The following is a 19,033-nucleotide window of genomic DNA, read 5'->3' as shown; positions in this document are numbered from 1 at the left end:
ACTTCAGGTTGGAAAGATATGATTCATGTTACATTAGAGTAAATGTAATTCCCAGATTTGTAAGTAAAAATAGCTTTGTAATTTATTTATTTATTTATTTATTTACTGCGCTTATATACCGCAATTCTCAGCCCAAGGGCGACTCATTGCGGTGTACAACATAGAAAAACAGGTGCAAAATACAAAACATAGTGTAAAATAATCCACAATTCAACATTATCAGAAAACATCTCATCAAAACATCAACATTGCGACAAAGCCATTCTGAGTCGTCTCATCGTCAAACCCACAATCCGATATCATTTCCATTGTTCCATTCCTATGGTCAAATTACCAGTCATTGCACTTCTTGATCAAATGCCTTCTTAAATAGCCAGGTCTTTAACTTCCTGCGGAATATCAGCAGGGAGGGGGCTAGCCTGATGTCCATGGGAAGGAGCCACCACCGAGAAGGCCCTATCACTCGTCGCCGCCAGCCGCGCCCATGACGCAGGCGGGATCGAGCAGGGCCTCGTCGGAAGATCTCAAAGTCCTCGTGGGCTCATAGGCCGAGAGGCGGTCAGTTAGGTATCTTGGGCCGGAACCGTTTAGGGCTTTAAAGGCCAATGCCAGCACCTTGAATTGAGCCCGGTAGCAGATCGGCAGCCAGTGGAGTTAGTACAGCAGGGGAGTTGTATGCTCCCTGCGTCCCGCTCCTGTTAGTATCATGGCTGCTGCACGTTGGACCAGTTGGAGCTTCCGGACCGTCTTCAAAGGCAACCCCACGTAGAGAGCGTTGCAGTAGTCTAAACGGGATGTAACCAGAGCGTGGACTACCGTGGCCAAGTCAGACTTCCCAAGGTACGGGCGCAGCTGGCGCACAAGCCTAAGCTGTGCAAATGCTCCCCTGGTCACCGCCGAGACCTGGGGCTCCAGGCTCAGCGATGAATCCAGGATCACACCCAAGCTGCAAACCTGCGCCTTCAAGGGGAGTGCGACCCCATCCAGCACGGGCTGTAACCCTATACCCTGTTCGGCCTTGCGACTGACCAGGAGTACCTCTGTCTTGTCTGGATTCAATTTCAATTTGTTTGCCCTCATCCAGACCATTACAGCGGCCAGGCACCGGTTCAGGACCTCGACAGCCTCCTTAGTAGCAGGTGGAAAGGAGTGACAGAGTTGGACATCATTTGCGTACAGATGACACCGTACCCCGAAACTCCGGATGATCTCTCCCAGCGGCTTCATGTAGATGTTAAACAACATGGGGGACAGTATTGAACCCTGAGGAACCCCACACAACAAAGGTTGTGGGGTTGAACAGGTGTCTCCCAATAACACCTTCTGGGACCGGCCCTCCAGGAATGACCGGAGCCACTGTAAAACAGTGCCCCCGAGACCCATCCCCGCGAGGCGTTCCAGAAGGATACCATGGTCGATGGTATCGAAGGCCGCTGAGAGGTCCAGCAGCACCAACAGGGACACACTCCCCCTGTCGAGCTCCCGGCGCAGATCATCCACTAAGGCGACCAAGACTGTCTCCGTACCATGTCCCGGTCTGAAACCAGACTGTGCCGGATCCAGATAATCCGTGTCTCCCAAGAATACCTGGAGTTGTGAGGCCACCACGCATTCCAGGACTTTGCCCAAAAAGGGAAGATTGGAAACTGGCCAAAAGTTGTCAAATTTAGTGGGGTCCAGTGATGGTTTTTTCAACAGCGGTTTTATTATAGCTTGTTTTAAGCTCGCTGGAATCTTGCCTTCCTGGAGGGAGGCATTAACCACCACCTCAACCCACTCAGCCAATCCCCCTCTGGCCTCTTTTAGAAGCCAGGATGGGCAGGGGTCTAGGATGGACGTGGTAGGCCTCATTCCTCCAAGTATCTTGTCCACATCCTCAGGTTTCACCAATTGAAATGAATCCATCAAAATAGGACAAGCAGGTGCTCGTGTTACATCCTCAGAGACTGCCCTTAATATGGTGTCCAGACCAGAACGGATCAAAGCAACTCTGTCTGCAAAGAACTGAGCAAATGCTTCACAGGGAGAGGCCGAATTGTCAGGGCTCCCGCCTGGAATGGCGGGGTTTAAAAGGCCTCTGACAATCCGGAACAACTCAGCCGGACGGTTCTTTGCAGACGCAATAGTGGCCGCAAAGAAAGTTTTCTTTGCGGCTTTTATTGCCGCGGCATATGCCCTTAAAAAGGACACAAACCGTGTTCGATTTGGCTTGCTCGGATCCGAACGCCACACACTCTCTAGTTCCCTCTTCCTTCGCTTCATCGCTGCCAGCTCCTCAGTGAACCAAGGGGCTGGTTTAGCTCGGCTACTTGAGAGGGGACGTTCCGGAGCGATCGTGTCAATTGCCCTAGTCATCTCCCCATTCCGGAGAGCGACCAGGGCATCAACAAGGTCACCTACCGAGGTAGCTGGAAACTCCCCAAGAGCCGTCAGGAATCCATCCGGATCCATAAGCCTCCTGGGGCGGACCAACTTAATGGGTCCTCCACCTCTGCAGAGGTTAGGGGGCGCAGTGAGCCTAAATCTGACCAGGAAGTGGTCGGTCCATGGCAACGGAGAGATGGTCAACTCCTCCACACCGCCACCTTCCTCCTAGGCCGGGATTCCAAAATTCAAGGAGTCATCATCATCTTTCCTATTGACTAGGTTCCTTATCACACACACTTATACTCTCTGACACTCTTTGCCTACTGGTGTCTATGGGTCCTATCACACAGTTAAATATCCATTTCATCAAACACTCACAGGAACTTTTAGGAAAAGAATGTGCCATGAGTACCTTTTGAAAAATGGGGAACAATGGACTTGGTCTTGAATTTTGCAGCACTCATCAGAAGTGCAGTTCTTTCTGTGTGATAGATTTGTCTGAATCTCTTCTTCTGTGCCAGTGATCTGTTTTTCGTTAGTGTTTAGGGGGTGATCTTTTCATCCCACTCAATTCTCCTTTGCCAAAATGGCTAGCACATGGCTAGTATACTTCCAGTGGCAGTCAGAGAAAGGCCATGAGTAAAGCCATAAATGCTCTTTGCTTTCCCATTATTGTTCCCTTTAAAAAAAAATTAAATTTCAGAACTGCACAGCTCTGTAGGAACAAAAATATGTTTTTCCATTTCTCAGTTGAAACGAGGACCATGAACTGGCATGATTGCACTAGAGTCATCAAAAAAAAAAAAGCAAAGGAAAAAGGAAAACTGTGATGTAGGGTAGTATAACATGGATTGGGAGGAGTCATCTCTTGTACAGACAAGTCTGACACACCTTAATTTATTAGATATGGAGTTGGGGTAAGTAGGTATTCAGTCCTCAGTTGGCATTCTTAAATGATGGTTGTCTACTGAGGTGTGTGAGACCTGTGTGACCAGGCAATTAGTTGTTCAGTCTTTTGAGTGACAATGCCACTGGAAAGCTAACATGGTTCATTTGAAATAAAAGCTGGGGAAATGCTATATACAAATTCTGATATATGCAATGGTAATCTCCCAAATCTGGAATGTTTTTAAAGAAATGTTATTGTACTTTCTATGACTCAAGGACAATACATTTGGAATTAACCACAATTTGAGGAGGGGTTTGTAGCTGAACAAACTACAATATAAGTAATATATAACACAATGAGTTAGTCCTGATCTGTGTCAAAACAGAAAACACTAGACGTTTTGTTGCTTGTTTCCACCTGAGAAAGGGAAGTACTTATCCTGAAACAGAGAAGTTTCCCCTTCTCAGTTTCATTGGCAGGAGTAGGGTGAGGTAAATTAGCACATATGGATTTGCCATGGAATATTTGCTTGGGACAGCAGTATGAACCCTAAGTGGGAGTTGCCAAATGTAATAGGATCAGCTGAGCAATATCAGAATCAGCTGAGCAATAGTTGACCAGCAACATTAAAATGAAATTAAACAACTAGCAACATTAAAAAAACACACAATAAAAAGGATTAAACCCAGTTAAATTGCTACTGTTCAAATTCTCACAATCTAATATTTCTCTATCCCTAAAAATATAAGCATGTCTCCTATACTAATAAATCTCTTCAAAATTACTTTTTCTAAGTTTACGAAGTACTGCATGAAATCTGTTGCATACACTATGCAAAAAATGGCTTTCTTGTGAATAAGGGTACTTGTACACAGATTTATTTGCCATATGGTACATCTACACTGTAGAATTAATGGAGTTTGACTCCACTTTAACTTCTATGGCTCAATGCTATGGAATTTTGAGATTTGTAGTCGGGTGAGGCACCAGCACTCTTTGACAGAGAGGGGTAAAGACCTTGCAAAACTACAACCTGATTTCAAGCAGGACCTATATGTGTAAACTGAAGTACCTAATCTCGCAACATTGATTTTCTTCTGCATCCTAATTAATAAAATAGACTTGTTACCAATGACGTAGTTGTATGTATACATCTGGAATGGCAAGTCACTTCTGGTGTGAGAGAATTGGCCATCTGCAGAGACATTGCCCAGGGGATGCCTGGATGTTTTACCATCCTGTGGGAGGCTTCTCCCATGTCCCTGCATGGGCAGCTGGAGCTGACAGATGGGAGCTTACCCCATCTCACGGATTCAAACCACTGACCTTCAAATCAGCAGTTCAGCTGGCATAAGGGTTCAACCCAATGCGCCACCAAGGCTCCTTATGCAGTTTCTCAAGTTGCTTCTTATGTGAAAAAAAAGCTGGGATGGCAATTTTGTATTAGAAAATTAAAACTGGATTATATGAGTCCACACTACCATGTAATCCAGTTCAAAACAAGTAATCTGGATTTTGCCCGGCATTGTACAAGGGGCCAAAAGGTAACTTTGTTAAATCAAACTAAGGATCCCATCCAGCATCCTATTTTTATAGTGGCCAAAGATATATAGTGGCACAGCATTTCATTGTCAATTCTGAACCATCAGAGAATATTTTCACAGGAGTCCTCTCTTAGAAGTCACAATATACTCAAAAATTAGGTTTGAGAATTGCTTCAATTCTGGCTGAAGAAAATGGGAGCTACAGTTCAAGACATTTCAAGAATAGCCAGTTACAATGGCTGATGCATAGTAATAGGCATATGTATGTGGCTTCCAGTCATCTACTGACTTATGGCAACCCTATGAATTTCACAAGGTTTTCTTAGACAAGAAGTATTCAGAAGCAGCTTTGCCAGTTCCTTCCTCTGAAATAATTGCCTAAAGCCTTTGATATATGTTGATGGTCTCCCATCCAAGTACTAACTAGAACTGACCCTGATTAACTTCTAAGATTAGACAGCATCTGATGCCTTTGGAGTATTTATTACTTGTCAAATAAAAGCTGAACACATTTCCAATTAGTCTCAACAGAAAAGAAAATTGTTTGACTTAATTATACTGTCACCTAGTGGTCATTATAATGAACTGCACAATTCTTCTGTTTCACAAAAGTAAGCATTCAGGTCAACATTACTTTAAAAAAACAGAACTGCTAAAGCTAATTCATATCAGAAAGTCTACTATATCTAAGTATTTATAAAGGGTGCCTGCTGCATCCTAGATATTTTAGGTCACTACTATCATGTTTCTGGGACTGATCAAAATTTTGTTCCAACAACACATGAAGCACTAAAATAGTGGAAGTCCCTGCCTAGGGATATTAGATCGACCCCCTCCCTCCTGACATTTCAAAAAAGAGTGAAAACCTAGCTCTTTGAGCAAGCATTTGGAACCACAGCATCACCAGAAAAACTCAAATCGGAAAATGAACTAGGAACGGCTAAGACGATGGAACAGTTGAGGATTTGAACAATAAGACATAGTTTTTATAATTGTTATTATTCATTGCTTTTATGGTTTTTAAATATATTGTGATGTTTTTGCTTTTTATTGATGTATGTATTTTTATATATGGCATCTAATTGTTGCCAAATTGTATGCCGCCCTGAGTCGCATTCGGGCTGATATGGGTGGGACACAAATATTGTAAGTAAATAAATAAAATGAGAAAAGTTTGAGATAAAAGGTGATTTTTCTTTGCCTACTCTTACAAAGGTAACCTTTAAAATACTAGAAAAACTTCTCAATGTAGTATACTGCCTAAATCGATCACAGTAAGTAGAAATAGCAGTGGTGGGACTAAAACCAAAATACAAAGGGGGGAGGGGGGATAAGATATTTTTAAAGAGCTAATTTATAGGTACAAGGTGGAGAGGTGAGGTACATAGTCTATTTGTTCAGCACAGTAGCTGCAGTGCCACTGTTACACTGTTCTTCATGGGGTGTTTAAAAACCAAATTATTCTTAATTCTTGCACTAAATAGTCTTCATAACACCATAACCCAGGTCAGAGCTTCTCAGGTTCTCAGATGTGGGGGACTGGCAATTACATTTTCCCACTATGTCAGGAACCAGCCCTGCAGAACATAAAAGAGCAAAGGATGAGTCTTGTTTAATTTTCCTTTAATTTTAGATATTAATCCAAAAGAGCTGCTGCCCTCTGCTCCTCACATAAAGAACAACACAGTGTTTGAAACTTACTTCATTTCTCTCAATGAGTAGTGAAGTTCCAAACGCCAAGGCCCTTTCCACACCACCGAATAAAATCCCACATTTTCTGCTTTGAACTGGAATAAATGGCAGTGTGGACTCAGATAACACCATTCAAAGCAGATAGTGTGGGATTTTCTACCTAGATATTCTTGCTTATATGGCTGTATGGAAGGGCCAAGAGCTTTACTTCCCAAAAATCTATATAAATAAAAATGTAATGTTCATTTGTGGGATTAACATAACTCTAAAAACCACTGGACAAATTGACACCAAATTTGGACACAATACACTTACTAACCCAAGGAGTGACCATCAATCAAAAAAATGATTTTGTCATTTGGGAGTTGTAGTTGCTGGGATTTATAGTTCATCTACAATCAAAGAACATTCTGAACTCCACCGACGATGGCATTGAACCAATCTTGGCACACAGAACTCCCATTGCCAACAGCAAACACTAGAAGGGGTTGGTGGGCATTGACCTTGAGTTTGGGAGTTGTAGTTCACCTTCATCCAGAGAGCACTGTGGACTCGAACAATGATGGATCTGGACCAAACTTGACAGGATGCTCCATATGCCCAAATATGAACACAGATGGAGTTTGGGGTAAATAGACCATGACATTTGCGAGTTCTGAACCTCACAAATGATAGAATTGGGCCAAACTTCCCACACAGAACCCCCATGACCAATAAAAAATACTTAAGGCCATCTAGTCCAATTCCCTTCACCAGGGCAAGAAAACATAATCAAAGCCCACCTGACAAAGAGCCTTCCAGCCATAGATATAGATATATATGATTCACACACAGAGATATAAAGTATCATAGATTTGAAAGGGACTCCTAAAGACTGACAATTATATGTTCAGAGTTGGCAAACTAAACAATCTCTACATCAACACTGACAATGAAACAACAAGAAGTACTGTTTATCCACAAGCATAAAGAAATTATATATATCAGAAACCAACACTTTCTCATTACTTTATTTTCCAGATCACCAGACTGGGCCACAGCAACGCGGGTCAGGGGCAGAGCACAGCTAGTATATAATAAAGAATATTATGTTTTTTCCCCAACAGAATACATATATGACAACCAAATTTTCTGGGCTACCCAAATACATTTTACTGCCTCAGGCCCCTTCCACGCAGCTGTATAAAATCCCACAGTATCTGCTTTGAACTAGGTTATATGACAGTCTGGACTCAGGGCCCTTCCACACAGCCACATCCAAGCAGAAAATCTCACACTCACAATATCTGCTTTGAACTGGGTTATCTGAGCCCACATTGCCATGTGGGCTTATAGCAGATGATGTGGGATGTTATTCAGCTGCGTGGAAAGGGACCCAGATAACCCAGTTCAAAGCAGATATTGTGGATTATCTGCCTTAATAATCCCTCAGGGCCCTTCAAGACAGCCCTATATCCCAGAATATCAAGGCAGAAAATCCCCCATCTGAGAGTGGACTCAGATAACCCAGTTCAAAGCAGATATTGTGGGATTTTCTGCCTTGATATTCTGAATTATACGACTGTGTGGAAGGGCCCTCAGATAACTGATAAAAATGCCCACCTCATTCCATCTACAAAAGAAAATATTATTTCAATCTTGATGAGGGAACAGCACCTACTATCAGTAGAGTACTACTCATAGCAGTAATTCCTCTACCCTGGCGGCCCATAAGTCATTGGCTGATTGTAAAAGGAGTGTTTCCAGGAGGAAAAAAAAAGAGTTGATACTAAATATACACAAATATGATAACAGTCCCTAGCACACGATGGATTTGGAGTTGTTGTCTTCATCAGACAGCCTGAGAAAGACTATTCTATGCACTTGGGGAACACATACAGTTTTTCTCCACAGCAATCCACTTCTCCTCCTCCTTGCCTCCTTAGCACCTACTGCTTAAAGGCAGAGATAGCTTTGCAAGTCCCAGAGTTAGGCCTTACTATGCAACAAAGCTGAGGCCTCTTCCACACAGTTGAATAAAATACCACATTTTCTGCTTTGACTTGGAATATATGGCTCTGTGGACTCAAGGCCCTTCCACACAGCCATATAACCCAGAATATCAAAGCAGAAGATCCCACAATATTTGCACTGGGCTATCTGCGTCCACACTGCCATGAATGCGATTTCCCCGCTTCTTTGCAGAGAGTTGGACTGGAAGGCCCACAAGGCTCTTCAAATTCTATATATTCCAGTTCAAAGCAGATAAAGTGGGATACTATTGAGCTATGTGGATGGGGCCTCAGATATCCCAGTTCAAAGCAGATATTGTGGGATTTTCAGCCTTGATATTCTGGGCTATATGGCTGTGTGGAAGGGCCCTGAGAATTACCACCCCCTCCCTCAACAAAGTGTTTGTGACCCCTTCAAGAACATCAGAAGTGCAGCAAATGAAATTAATCCTCTCATCAATGCGCCACACCAACCTCCCTCCCATACTTGGTATCCACTGGTATCCACTGGGGTTTAGATCCAGAACCCCTGTGGATACCAAAATCCACAGTCCCATCATATACAGTAGCATTGTAAAAAAATGGGGTCCATTAAATAAAATGGCAAAATTGTGGTTTTATTTTTGGGTGAATCCACGGATATATAGGTGTGCCTTTATGTAAATATTTCCTCCGCAAGTGTATCTTCAGGGGAGAATGGGCCTACCTTTAGCAGGCCTCAACATTTCAGGAAGATTGCCAGGCCTCAGGCCTGCTGTAAGACTGCCTGCCCCTTTGCCCAGGCTGAAGGCACAGGAAAGCCAAAGTTTTCCCTCAGACTATCTACGTATATAAATAAAAATGTAATGTTAGTTTGTGGGATTGACATAACTCAAAAACCACTGGACAAATTGACACCAAATTTGGACACAATACACCTGTCAGGCCAGCAAGTGATCATCACTCATAAAACACTGAAAAACACAGCAGAAGAGACCTAAAAACCCCCCAAAAAAATACATTACAACGCATGCGCAAAGCCACATATAAACACTCAAACACACATACACATATATACTCGCACAAAACACATATAACCAGACTGGACCACAGCAACGCATGGCAGGGGACGGCTAGTCTATATAAATAAAAATGTAATGTTTGTTTGTGGGATTAACATAACTCAAAAACCACTGGACGAATTGACACCAAATTTGGACACAATACACCTATCAGGCCAATGAAAGACCATCACTCATAAAAACACTGGAAAACACAGCAGAAGAGACTTAAAAAGCCAAAAAACAAAAATTACATTATAATGCATGTGCCAAACTATCTATCTATCTATCTATCTATCTATATGCAAACACACATATACACAAATATATACACACACATATACACACACAAAACACATATACACAGACTGGGCCACAGCAATGTGTGGCAGGAGATGGCTAGTCTATATAAATCAAAATGTAATGTTCATTTGTGGGATTAACATAACCCAAAAACCACTGGGCGAATTGACACCAGATTTGGACACAAAACACCTATCAGGCCAACAAGTGACCATCACTCATAAAAACGCTGAAAAATACAGCAGAAGAGACTTTAAAAGCCAATTTTTAAAAATAAATACATTATAACGCATGCGCAATACCACATATATAAACATATGCACATTTATATATATACACAAAAAACACATATACACAGACTGGGCCACAGCACTGCATGGCAGGGGATGGCTAGTTCGCAATATAATATGTAAATCCTTCTTGTAGCTTTGTTTGAGCAACCCAACTGGGAAATGTAGTCTGTTGTTGTGTGTTAGCTTACTCCTTTATTATTATTAGTTATTTACTTATTTCTATCCCACTTTTCTCCCACAATGGGACTCAAAGCAGCACACAGCATGTAAAATCAAGGCAATTACAAACAAAATATACAAACACAAACCCCAATGAATGAGAGAATAACAATTTAAGACATTAAAGCATTATGAACTCCCATGTCAGTAGTTGTTCCTTAAATTACTACTCAGAAGAGTGTTTTCTTCAAGAAATACCTGCAAAGCACTGCAATGTCATCGATCTTTCAGTCCCAAATATACACATTAATCATCACGTATACATTTCACTTTACATAAGAGTCATCTTTGTTGAAAATGGGCTTGAGCCCAATTTCTTCACGTGGTTTTGATTCATTTGGCAACAGTTTGGGTATTTAAAAACAAATAACAACCTCTCAGGATGCCTGCCATAGATACAGGCAAAACGTCAGGAGAGAATGCTTCTAGAACATGGCCATACAGCGCGAAAAACCTACAACAACCCACTTCGACAATTAGTGTATCGCTTGATTTGTTTGTTTATATTCCACCCTTTCCCTGAATGGGACCCAAGACTCACAAATGATTTTTAAAAGTGTTTGAATTTTTTAAACAAGTAATTAAAAAGTCTAAATCGGACATAAATTACCATATTATAGGGTTACAAAGAGTGAAAACTGGAGACCATTCCTTTACATTTAATGGATGTGAGGAGGAGGGAATTTCTGCAGGTATTGCTTGTTACCTAATTACATGAGGAACAACGCCTGACAAAACTCCCTTCTATAATTATATATAGAAAATAGGTATGTGTAATCCATTAAAAATTGTTCAAAAGTACTTACAAAACTAGGGGGCCCTGGTGCTTTGTTTCTAAAGTGTTTCTAAAGTTTTGTTAGTGAAAATTTTGTTACTATTTCATTACAAGAATTGTGCATGCGCATTAATGCAATAATCACTACCACTGGGGAAACTCCAGGGGCTCCTATATGCCTCATTTTAAGAACTATTGGAATGAAACTTGCTACAATGGTAGAACAAATTTACCACTGTTAGCCCATCAAATTTCGGAATGTTTCACATATCCATGGAGTTTTGGAGAATTTTCAAAGTATTTATAAACAACATTTTTGTAAACAAAAAAAAATTACAAGAGCTATCTACTTATTTATTTATTTATTTACTTTGCTTATATACCGCTGTTCTCATCCCAGGGGCGACTCACAGCGGTGTACAACATAGGAACAACAAAATTCAAGACATAGTATAAAAACAATTCTGGCCCCAGAGTGGCCGTTGGTGTTGGGGGAGAGGCGCTGATGTCACAGGGGACAAGATGGCCACGTCCTCCTGGCTCCCCTTCTTTATTCTGGCCCCAGAGTGGCCGTTGGTGTTGGGGAGGCACTGATGTCACAGGGGACAAGATGGCAATGTCCTCCTGGCTCCCCTTCTTTATTCTTTATACTTGAATTTTATATACAATGCACAAAATAACCAGGACATAAATCCCCAGAAGTTTCAGAAAGTTTCACACATCTACAGATTTTGGGGGATTTAAAAAAGTTTAGACAAAACCAATTTATCCCCTCCCCCCCCCCCAAAAAAAGTGACAGCAGCAATCTCTTTGAATGGCTGTCTATATGACACACAACCACATAACTTCTACTTAGCACAGATTTATACTATTTCTTTCTTACTTTAGTCCTCTTTGCAGATTCAAAAAATTATTTATTATTATTAGACTGACTCTAAATGCCACAACTGGCTGCTGCAACCCAATGAATTTTGGGAATTGTAGTTTAGCATGGGCATATGGTCGCCTCCTTATTTCCTAAACTGCGCATGTGCATAATTAAATTACTATAAATGGAGAAAATTCAGGGGCTCCTATATCCCTCATTTTTAAAGCTATTGAGGTGAAACTTGCTACAATGCCAGAACACATTTACCACTGTTAGCCCATGAAATTTCAGAATGTTTCACAGAGTTTTGGGGAATTTTCAAACATTTTATAAACAACATTTTTTAAAAAAGAAAAGCTACAACAGCTAACTCCATGAATTTTCTTTCTTTCTTTTTTCTCGGTGGTCTTTGGCACCCTTGAATTTTCTATCCAATGACACAAGATAACAGGGGATCATTCCACCCAACATTCAGAAATGCTCATACATCTACTGATATTAGAGATTTTTTTTCAAGTTTTGATAAAAACTGACTGTTTAGGGAGAGAAAAATCTCTCTCTCTCTCCCCTCTCTTGATTGGTCCTTTCTCATTCTGATGCATACTGAGAAATGTAGTTTAGGGCAGAGCCTTTTGAACACTCGGCATAGGATAGGGCTCCTCCTCTTCCCAAATTTAAAGGCAACATGGTGGCTGCCCCCCTCCCCCTCCCTCCTCTGTCAGCCCTGATTGGCTGAGAGGCATGCTAACAGGTCTGGCTTCGCCTCTCAACAGGGCTTGAGTGCCCTGTGAATTTTAAGTGCATCGCAGACACTTCCGAAGAAATCGAAACTTAAGAATCAAAGCCATAAAAAGGGTCAAATTCTTAATGTTTTCAGCACACCGCACAAGCACATCAGAATGCACATTGTAAGTGTGAAACATAAGAAAAATTACGAGTTACAACAACTTTGGGATTTTTTTTTCACACCTCTAATAGAAACCATCTTCAGTTTCAACATTCAGTTTCAACATTTCAACATCATTTTCAATATTCAACATTATTAAAACACCAATACTCTAAAACAATGGAAACCACGTCCCCCCAAAAAAATATTTTCAGAACTAGCTTGCGTAGAATAGGGTTAAATAATAAATCATTTTCCCGCTCACAAAACCTATGGGTGTTATCAGGGAGTTGTGCCAAAGAAATCAAAACTGTGTGATGAAATGACGTTATTGCAGTGAGCACACAGAAACAATGTTGAAGTGTGTGTTAATACATGTGTTTATTATACTCATGACAGAAATAAAGAAGACCTATGTGGCCCTGCAATCCAATATTGCACTTCATCTCTCTGTGTGGGTATGACATGTTGCCTCAGGCTGAGAGGGGGGAGGGAGGGACGGAGCGAGGGATTTGCTTGAAAGATAGAACTGCTGCATCTGATGCAATTTCTGTTTTCATAGAATCATAGAATCAAAGAGTTGGAAGAGACCTCATGGGCCATCCAGTCCAACCCCCTGCCAAGAAGCAGGAATATTGCATTCAAATCACCTCTGACAGATGGCCATCCAGCCTCTGCTTAAAAGCTTCCAAAGAAGGAGCCTCCACCACACTCCGGGGCAGAGAGTTCCACTGCTGAACGGCTCTCACAGTCAGGAAGTTCTTCCTAATGTTCAGATGGAATCTCCTCTCTTGTAGTTTGAAGCCATTGTTCCGCGTCCTAGTCTCCAAGGAAGCAGAAAACAAGCTTGCTCCCTCCTCCCTGTGGCTTCCTCTCACATATTTATACATGGCTATCATATCTCCTCTCAGCCTTCTCTTCTTCAGGCTAAACATGCCCAGTTCCCTAAGCCACACCTCATAGGGCTTGTTCTCCAGACCCTTGATCATTTTAGTCGCCCTCCTCTGGACACATTCCAGCTTGTCAATATCTCTCTTGAATTGTGGTGCCCAGAATTGGACACAATATTCCAGATGTGGTCTAACCAAAGCAGAATAGAGGGGTAGCATTACTTCCTTAGATCTAGACACTATACTCCTATTGATGCAGGCCAAAATCCCATTGGCTTTTTTTGCCGCCACATCACATTGTTGGCTCATGTTTAACTTGTTGTCCACGAGGACTCCAAGATCTTTTTCACACGTACTGCTCTCGAGCCAGGCGTCCCCCATTCTGTATCTTTGCATTTCATTTTTTCTGCCAAAGTGGAGTATCTTGCATTTGTCACTGTTGAACTTCATTTTGTTAGTTTTGGCCCATCTCTCTAATCTGTCAAGATCGTTTTGAATTCTGCTCCTGTCCTCTGGACTATTGGCTATCCCTCCCAATTTGGTGTCGTCTGCAAACTTGATTATCATGCCTTCTAGCCCTTCATCTAAGTCATTAATAAAGATGTTGAACAGGACCGGGCCCAGGACGGAACCCTGCGGCACTCCACTTGTCACTTCTTTCCAAGATGAAGAGGAAGCATTAGTGAGCACTCTCTGCGTTCGTCCACTTAACCAATTACAGATCCACCTCACCGTAGTCTTGCCTAGCCCACATTGGACTAGTTTCCTTGCCAGAAGGTCATGGGGGACCTTGTCGAAGGCCTTACTGAAATCCAGGTACGCTACATCCACGGCATTCCCCGCATCTACCCAGCTTGTAGCTCTATCGAAGAAAGAGATCAGATTAGTCTGGCATGACTTGTTTTTGATAAATCCATGTTGACTATTAGCGATGACTGCATTTGTTTCTAAGTGTTTGTTTCTAAGTGTTTCTAAGTGTTTTATTTCTTGTGCAATTGGAAAGTTTTCTGAATGTGGAAAAGCAAAAGCCATCACCATGCAAATGAAGCTATCCTCTTCAATAGACATGGAGATGACACTGCTGCATGCAACCAAAGGTTTGATTTTGCATGCTGGAAGGTCCAGAAATGTAATTAGAGCAGAATCACCATACTAGTAAGGGTCAGAGCCACTTAACAATCATCAATCTTAGGCGCTCTTAAATCAATCACAGACTGTGAGGCATGACTGGGTGGAGAAGTATATACAGCATCTTATCTGTGTGACCTCTAAACATATGGCAAAACTCTAAGTCAGAACAGAAATTGTAAACTGTCCACATCAAATCCTTGCTCAGTTAAATGATAAGGCCCACAGCAAGTATGTGCTTCATATCTGAAATAAATCTATTTTGTTATATTGGAGTTTCAGCACAGTGGAACAGAATTGTCATGCTTGAAATTTTATATTGCTAGATAAATAATTTCCAACTTACATGCATGCATGGTATTGTGCAAATGGTTTATTTTGTGGCACAGGATGACTCATTTCTGTGAAAGCACATTTCAAAAACGTAACATGGAGCGTCATACAGAAAGGTAAGAGAAGGAACATTGCAACCAAACAGCTGCCACAGAGATCCCAAAAGACCAAATAAATGCATTTACTTTAAAATACACTAGGGGGCATCAATCTGCAGAGCACAACATATGCTCAAGCCACTGTCAACATTTTTTAAGGGAATTGATAAATATGGCCAATTATTGCAATTCCATCGTCCTGTTTACAACACATCTACACTGTAGAATTGATGCAGTTGAACACCACTTTAACTGGCATGGCTCAATGCTCTGGAATCATGAGAGCTGTAGTTTCGCAGGGTCTTTGGCCTCCCTGCCAAGGAATATTGTTGCCTCAGCAAACTACAAATCCCAGGATCCCATAGCATTGAGCTACCAGTGTGACAGCTAAAGGGATGGCAAACTCATTGATTCTACAGTCAGTGGGAATTTGTCAGCACAGGTCATACTTGAATCAATAAGGCTGAGGCACTATAAAAAGTTTAGCATGTTAGGAATGCCCAATTTAACCACAATTACAAGTACAGTATATCCTACTCCAAGAGTATAAAATACAAGGAGGGCGAAATACTGCAATGTGACACCGGATGTTAGGCATAAATAAGGTTGAAATCCCTGTTGTAAAGCAAGCATTTCACATTGTCAAAGAGACCAGCAGCCTATTCCTATGCTAAGAATGGAACACAAAAGACCATTGTTATGAATTCCTTTCTTTGTACACACCTATCACACTGGACAACTAGATTACAATGGAATGTATTGAATACACAACTTCCACCTTGCCAGAGATTGATGCATGGATGAGTCATCTTCACTATATGGATGCCAACATAAATATTAAGTATTGACAATTGTGTTATCATTCCTTCAAACAGTTGCTTCTTCTAGAATACTCCTTTTTGGTAACATTAGTCTTTGTGCAGTCTTCAGCTAGCTTAGTGACGACAGCTGATCTCACAAAATCTCCAAGAAAATGAAATTGCACTTCCTTTTGTGTTATCCATACAGAAGGTGTTCTCTAAAGGAAAGGAAATGAGAGATCTGCCATATTCACCTTGACATACCGGCTGCATATGCCTTGGGGTCTTTCAGGCTAAAAATTAATTGAATAAAACATACCAAGCCAGAGTACAGAATAGTCCATTTTTGTACAACACCTTATTTGTACATTTCTACCCTGCCTTTTTCCACCCTGTGACGGGGGGGGGGGGGGGGGGCTCATGGTGGTTCACACTTAGGCAACTATTTGATGCCTTCAAAAACAATAGACAATTAAAAACATTTAAATAGAATTATAAAATACATTAAAACATATAAAACAATGCCTTCACTGTTAACCACGTTATCCAAAGTCATAGTCTAGGTTGTTTCAATAGTCATTGCACCTAATTCCATATTTATCTAGTGCACAAGATCTCCAAAGGCTTGATCAAAAGCCATGTTTTTACTTTCTTACAGAAGGTCAGGAGGGAGGGGGCTGTTCTAATATCCCTAGGGAGGGAATTCCACAGCTGAGGGGCCACCGCTGAGAAGACCCTGTCTCTTCTCCCCACCAATAGTTCCTAAAAAGTAGGCAGGACCGAGAGCGGGGTCCCCAGATGATCTTAAGCTCTGAGCTGGTTCATAGGGAGAGATCCATTCAGACAGGTAAGATGGTCCAGAACTGTTTGGGGCTTTATAGGCTAAAGCCAGCACTTTGAATTGTGCTCGATAGCAGACTGGCAGCCAGTGGAGCTGACATAATGGGGGTTGTGTGTGCCCTGTACCCTGCTCCGATAAGCAATCTGGATGCCACCCGTTGGACCATTTGAAGCTTCCGAACAGTCTTCAAAGGCAACCATATGTAGAGTGCGTTGCAGTAGTCTATTCAGGATGTTACCAGAGTGTGGACTACCATGGCCAAGTCTGACTTCCCAAGGTACAGACACAACTGTCACACAAGTTTTAATTGTGCAAATGCTCCCCTGGCTTCGAACTGGATTATCTGAGTCCATACTCAGATAATGTGGGATTTTCCGCCTTGATATTCTGGGATATAAGGCTGTGTAGAAGGGCTCCTAGCAGTTGTCGTTTGGTGAGTCTGACGACTCCCAAGATTCCATAAGATAGATCCATGGCAATTAATGTGGGGTCGAGGGTCGAGCTGTATTAATTCTACAGTGTAGATGCACCCCTTTCCCAAGCTCTCGATTGTTCTGTCCTAGGCCTCCATAAGATCCTATAGTTCTTCAATCAGAATATTGTAATTAGAGCATAGAACTTCATCCTAGATATTTTATAACTAAAACAAAAAGACTTTGCTGTTATTATCGACTATCAACTTAACTTCAAATTGCAAACTTTCCAGATCTCCATTTGTTGCCTATCCCACTTAGTTTTAGGAAATTCAGGGCAATGGCTTCCTTGGGTGAATTAATCCACCTGATCATTTTAGTAGTTCACTGTATCCATAGAACTCACCTCCAGAACCATATATCAGGTTGATTTCCTTCCACTCCGTTTTCTTCATTTTTCTCTTTTACAAAGGACCTTAGTTTGTCATAGGACCTTGACAGCAGGTTTTTTTTGTTTTGTTTCCAAAATAAAAATACAGTTTTCATATTAATGTGATATTAATATAAAAAACACTGATTACATTGATGCCATAATGACACAAAACCAAAAAAATGGGACACTAACAACAAAATATTATGGTTACTTTTCCCATTGGTTCTCCAACTGACTCATATTTACAGAATGGAGCCACATTGCAGATTTATAGCAGTTTGACACCACTTCAACTGTCATAGCTCAATGCTATGAAATTCTGGGGCTTGTAGTTTTTGAGGGAATATTTAGCCTTCCAATCAGAGCTCTAGTGACACATCAAACTAGGAGTGCACTACACGGTAGAATTAATGCAGTTTGATACCACCTTAACTGCCATGGCTCAATGCCACAAAAGCATAGGAGTTGTAATTTGGTAAGGTACCCTCAGACTTTGACCTTATAAAGACGAAAAACTACAATTCCCATGATTCCATGAGATTGAGCCATGTGTTAGAGTCAAAATTCTACATGGTAGATGACTCCATGGTAGATGGTAGATGACTCCACTTTAACTGACTTGGTTTAATGCTATGAAATCCATTTGGAGTTTGGTGAGAAACCTAACCAGCACATTTTGGTGGAGAAGACTAAATATCTGGTAAAACTACAACTCCCATGACACCATAGCAATGATCCGTAGCTGTAGCATCTATATGGTAGAATTAACACAGTTTGATGCCATTTCAACCACCATGGCTCAATGTTATGGAATCATGGGAGTTGTAATTTGGGGAGGCACCAGCACTTTTTGGCAAAAAAAAAAGTCTAAAGACAACCACTAAAACACCCATGGTTCCATGGCAATGAAAAGTGAAGCCATGGCAATTAAAATGGTGTCAAACCACTCTAATTCTGTTGGGTGGCTAGAATTTATTTATCACGTCAGAAGCAAATTGAGGATAAATTTTAAATGTACTTAAAACACAAAGTTAAGAACTTGGCATTATACTAAATGTCTTTTGACCAGTAGCTGGCCACTTGGAGTGCCTCTGATCTCGCTGTGAGACTGCATTGTAATAGGTAGTCTGTTGTTTACTCTTCTACACACTTGCATGTCACAGACACCACTTTGTCACCACATTTCTTAAGGCTAGCTCTGCATCTCATGGTGCCAGAGCGCAGTCTCTT

This window comes from Anolis sagrei, chromosome 1, assembly GCF_037176765.1.
Source record: "Anolis sagrei isolate rAnoSag1 chromosome 1, rAnoSag1.mat, whole genome shotgun sequence".
In the NCBI taxonomy this organism is placed as follows: domain Eukaryota; kingdom Metazoa; phylum Chordata; class Lepidosauria; order Squamata; family Dactyloidae; genus Anolis; species Anolis sagrei.
Note: the sequence above shows the minus strand (reverse complement) of the source record.